Raw genomic sequence first — 6,000 nt, 5'->3', positions numbered from 1 at the left:
AGCCCCAGAGAGTCACAGCTTTTCTACATGAGGCAGTTAACTGCTGTATCTAATGTTGCTGTTCTTTTCTTTTGGGGTTTTTGCAGCATTGATTCAGAGCGCTACACAACGACTTTCCCCCCTTGCGTTTCTATTACATAGCCCCTAGGTGGAGCTGTGCTACAACAGAGTAACACAAACACAGAAGGCGAAACAGCACTTTAAATAATACCCCATTTTCGCTGTTCTAAAAAAAATGGGAACATGCTCTGAAAGAAATAGAAGCAGAACTGGAGGAAAGAACCTGTGGGTCACGAGCGCACCATAAATGCCTCAAGTAGAAAAGCTATCAGAAACAGAGCAGTGAAGGGAGCTTCCCCAATGGCGCCATGTTCGTGGGACAATTGTCCTGCAGGTTACTACACTATTGCACTTATCCAGCCATCATAAACCTATTGTGGCATCTCTCCCTCCCTCCCTCCCTCCCTCCCCCCCCTATGGGGGGGTGCGGGGGGAGGAGTCAAAGCCTCCTAGTGGCCAAGGTCAGATTTTGCCCCTCAGTTCAGCATCTTGATCAGAACCGCTTGTGGTGGTAAAGCAGCAGTTTCTGCAGCCGAAACTCTCAACACAGCCTGAGTTCGATCCCAGCGGAACCTGGTTTCAGGCAGCCGGCTCAGGTCGACTCAGCCTTCCATCCTTCCGAGGTCCATAAAATGAGTACCCAGCTAGCTGGGGGAAAGGGAACGGCAAACCACCCCGCTACAAAGTCTGCCAAGAAAACATCCGCGAAAGCAGGCGTCCCTCTAGGAGTCTGCAGTGACTCAGTGCTTGCACGAGAGTTCCTTTCCTTCCTCAGCATCTTAGTTTCTCTCTAGATCCCAAACTCCTCTTACTGTCAAGACATTTTCCCTACTATTCAACAAAAATCTACCCTCCTGTAACTTAGGGGAAAGGAAAGGAACCTCTCGTAACTTAAGCCCATGAGAATTAGTCCCTTTGCCTGTGTGTCTGCCCATGGTCAGAGAAGAAGCCCCTGCTCTGCTTTATGCAATAGCCATTCAAGCATTTTAAGAACGCCGCCATAACACCCTTCTCCATCTTTTATCTTCCAGACCCGCTGCCTTTAACCTTTCCACCTAGACTTTGCATTTTGTGCGTCTCTAACTATCCTTGTTAAGAGTGCTGTAGAAGACAGGGAAAGGGAGAGCGGTCAGTTGGGGGCACCACTGAAATGGGGACTACGCCTACGTTCAGCTCGTCACCCAATTCGGCGTCCACAACTGGCATCTTTCTAACTATAGCCTAGATTGTATTTCCTAATAATGCTAAAGCACAGCAGAAATGGCTTTTCTGCTTCAGTAATACCGTTAAGGAAGCGATCTTATGCATGTCTAGACAGAGACAAGTCCTACAACACCCAGCATGGCCTAGCCAACCATGGTGACTACAGAATGCTGGGCATTATCTGCCTTTTCTCTGTCTAAGGCATAGGATTTTTCTCTGTCTAAGGCAGCCTTCCTCAACCTGGGGCGCTCCAGATGTGTTGGACTGCAACTCCCAGAATGCCCCAGCCTGGGGCATTCTGGGAGATGCAGTCCAGCACATCTGGAGCGCCCCAGGTTGAGGAAGGCTGGTCTAAGGCATAGGATTGTGCCCTAAATGTTTGTTTAACTAACCTAATGGCCGATCAGCAGTTTAATCAAAGCAACTCAGTGGCCCCTCCTGTCCCCAAATCTCCTAAAACGCACCAGCCTGGGGAAGTCTGGTCTAAAGCCAGAAAGAATCATAGAATAGCAGAGTTGGAAGAGGCCTACAAGGCCGTCCAGTCCAACCCCCTGCTCAATGCAGGAATCCACCCTAAAGCATCCCTGACAGGTGGTTGTCCAGCTGCCTCTTGGAGCCCTCTAGTGTGGGAGAGCCCACAACCTCCCTAGGTCACTGATTCCATTGGAAGCCTTGAAGGAGTTTCTGCCAGGTGGGGTTTGGGCAAAATGTAAGAACATCGGAAGAGCATGATGCTGGATTGGACCAAGGATCCATCTAGTCCAGCACTCTGTTCACACAGTGGCCAACCAGCCATCCGCCAGGGACCAACAAGCAGGACATAGTGCAACAGCACCTTCCCACCCATGTTCCCCAGCAACTGGCAGAGACAGCGTTAGCAAAAACTCTGCATGTCACAGAGCAACAGAGACACACGTTTGCCTTGAAGCGTAAAGCCGCACGGCACGCCTCCTCCCATCACATGGTCCTGCCAGAGCACCCACTTCTAGCCATGACATCCCAAACTGCAATGACCTCCCCTCCCCCTCAAAAAAACCTCCTTCTTGAGATCATCTCAGGGAAACCCTAACCATGAAACAGGTTTGAATCCACGTTCAGCCAGCAATACAGGCAAACCCCCAGAAAGCAGCAGCAATACAGGTGATGGAGCACCTACCTGAGCATTGCACCAAACTGTTCCCAGGATGAGCAGCCTCAGACCCGAAAGAGCCTCCCAGGGCTGCTTTAATAGCTTAGCCTCCGCAGCTGCAGCTGGGTTTCCCCTTTCTGCACAGTTGAGGAGGATCAAGTGTGATCAAGAGCTCATTAGCCTTTGCACAGCAGCTTTGCTGTCTGCCTGGGAACAGAGCTGGTTCCAAAGATCATAGGAGAAATCGTGGGTCAATGATTGTACAGAGGACTGAGCACCCCTTTTGCAGCGGACTTTTTCCTTTGTGCCATAAAGGAGCCGGGAAATGGCACTGCTGAAAATGCCAGGAAAACCTCTTCCCAATTGTTCACAAACTCACCTGTATTTTCGCCCACCGGGGAAGGAGACGGCCAGATCCTTCGCACAGCTGGATCTTATTCAAGATTACTCCTATGGAGTGTGAGGGGGCTTATTCCCAATGAACTGTGCATAGGATGGCCATCTAAATTGGACCCCAATACACATTCAGGTTGCAGCTTTAAGCCACTTACTTTGAACTTCATTCCCCTGAAAAGAAAAAACGTCCATCAGGCTACACAGCTGGTGTCCCTTGTGCACACCTCCTCGTTGATTGACGATACTGAAACTTTGAATGAACATGCATACAATCTGGTTGATGTATTTGTGCGCATAGGACGTGAACCGTACTGAACTTTGTGGACATCTGTTTATTGAACTGAGTATATTGGATACCTATTGTGTGGAGTTCTGTTGGAGTGAACAGGGTTTCATGTATATCCCGCACCCTGGGAATTGCAGATTCACTGACAGCACAGACTTATGCCTGTGTGCACCAGTTGCTGGGGAACATGGGCAGGAGGGTGCTGTGGCACCATGTCCTGCTTGTTCATCCCTGGCCGATGGCTGGTTGGCCCCTGTGTGAACTTTATACTGTTAGTTTTACCCTACCCTGTGCCTGCTTACCCTACCCTGTGCCTGTTTGCATTCTCTTCCCTTCCTTATTGTTTTACTATGCGGCAGAGTCTTGCTATTTACTGTTTTACTCTGTACAGCACCATGTACATTGATGGTGCTATATAAATTAATAATAATAATAATAATAATAATAATAATAATAATAATAATGAACAGAGTGCTGGACTAGGTGGACCCTTGGTCTGATCCAGCATCAGGGCACTTCTGATGTTCTTATGTTGTTACTCAAAAGGAAGTTTTGTTAAGTTTGTGAAGAAATCTGGGGTGGGTGGGAGGCGGAATTTAGCTGCTGGTAACAAGCTCCATCTCGTGAGGAGGGGTGGGGCACGCACTCATTAAAACCACCCGTGTGCGTTATCGAAGGTTTCCTGTCTCCAGGCCTTCAAGGTCAGAGCTGAAGTTCTGCTGAAATGAGACGAACAGACTCCAGCTGGGTTAGAGTGAGGGCCTTTCACCCCCTCCCTCCTCTGCTGGCAGCCGAGGCAGCTGTCCAGCCTGGCAGTGAGCGCCATCAGACGAGGGTTTTATTGCACACTCGTTACTTCCCACTTACGGATGTTCGCGGGTCCTTTTGGCAACAACGTCCCCCACCCGTGCGTCTCCCGCTCCTTCTTGCCTTCTTTCCATCATAAAATAGACTCCTTTAAATCCGTTTGGTTTTTTAAATGAAACATGCAGCCATTTCCTGCTGTCTGCAGGAGAAGCGGCGTGATAAAAACAGCCATGTGGCCATTGTTTGCTTCCTCTTTCTTTCCGGTGTGAAGAAAGAGGAAGTATTGTGGGACAGAAGCAGGGGGAAATGCAATCTCTCCCCCTGCCCGCGGTCTGATGATGCTCTGAGATTGAGTCTTGGGAAGCTAACCTCACACATCCCAAGGGCCTGATGGGGTCTAAAGCTAGGGGTGCTACTGTTGCCACTTGGGGTTTCCACCCAGTGCTTCACGTTGGTCTCCATCTTCAATCTGGTCCTGGCCTTGATCTTCAATCATCACCTGCTGACTGGCTTTGGGCCTGGGAGCCTCTGGATCCAGTCCTATAGGAAGACCCTTACGGCGGTAAAGGAGAGGATAGACAGGTACTTCATTGTTTTTGCCTGCAGTGTTGTTTCAAAAGGTTTCTCTGTTGGTTCGGGTTTCTTGATTTCCTTTGATATTGGCATATCTTCTTTACCCTTTCCTTGTTGTTAATAAACTTCATATCTATTTCAAAGCTTGTGTGTGCTTTGATCCATTGAAGCCTCAGTACTGAATCGAGAGCCTTCTGCTTTGGTCTTGCTACTGTGGGTAGGGTGTGAAATGGAGGGTGTCAGCTTGAGCCGGTGTGTCTGTGCCCCAAGGGTGTCCTGAAAGGTCTGAGTATCCCCTGGCTCAGGCTGGGTTTGGATGTGAGGAGGAGGAGGCGGAGGAGGAGGCAGTCTACCAGGTAATTTGTTTGCCCACTGTCCACAGAGCAGTGGGGGGGGGGGGGTTTGGGTGTTTTGGGGAAACCCCTCTTAACCCTCCTTCTGTTTCATAGAATCATAGAATAGCAGAGTTGGAAGGGGCCTACAAGGCCATCGAGTCCAACCCCCTGCTCAATGCAGGAATCCACCCTAAAGCATCCCTGACAGAGGGTTGTCCAGCTGCCTCTTGAAGGCCTCTAGTGTGGGAGAGCCCACAACCTCCCTAGGTAACTGATTCCATTGTCGTACTGCTCTAACAGTCAGGAAGTTTTTCCTGATGTCCAGCTGGAATCTGGCTTCCTTTAACTTGAGCCCGTTATTCCGTGTCCTGCACTCTGGGAGGATCGAGAAGAGATCCTGGCCCTCCTCTGTGTGACAACCTTCAAGTATTTGAAGAGTGCTATCAAGTCCCCCCTCAATCGTCTCTTCTCCAGGCTAAACATGCCCAGTTTTTTCAGTCTCTCTTCATAGGCCTTTGTTTCCAGACCCCTCATCATCCTGGTCGTCCTCCTCTGAGCACGCTCCAGCTTGTCTGCGTCCTTTCTTCACAGAGTTTAATGGGATTTACTCCCTAGGATGTATCCACAGTGGTGGCATCAAGGCAGGACTTTGGGGCAAAAGTCCAAGGCACCACTTAGGATAGTGAGCAAGATGGCTCCCAATTGCATCAGGGACCTCTTATCAATTTTAAAGTAAGTACACTTTATCATCTAACGAATCACATCCATAATAACATTGAGTCTAAAGTCTGGACTTAATAACACTGAGACTAAAGTTATCTAACTGTACCACTGGGATTGCAGCCTGAATAAGACAAGAGTCAAACTGTAGCACTGTAATTTCAAAAGGCTGGACACAGGACAGAGTCCAAACCCCGTATCCACGGTTGGCTCCAGAAAGACAAGTGACAATCTGCGAGACAAAAAAATACAGAAGCCATTTCAAAGGCTTATTACATACAAATAAATATATAAAATGTCGTTTACAAACTGAGAGGATACAAATGTTGATTGCACAATTGCCGGTGTGGATTCTGTGTTAGGAAAGATACCGCAGGGATCCCATTGTGTGCAGAATGTGGTCATTGGTGCTGAAGCTTTAGAACAGAGGTTCCCAGACTTTTTCAGGTAACTGCACCCTTTGCGATTGACGGGCTCCATTTTTACTATGT

This window comes from Elgaria multicarinata, chromosome 5 (assembly GCF_023053635.1).
Source record: "Elgaria multicarinata webbii isolate HBS135686 ecotype San Diego chromosome 5, rElgMul1.1.pri, whole genome shotgun sequence".
Lineage (NCBI taxonomy): Eukaryota > Metazoa > Chordata > Lepidosauria > Squamata > Anguidae > Elgaria > Elgaria multicarinata.
Note: the sequence above shows the minus strand (reverse complement) of the source record.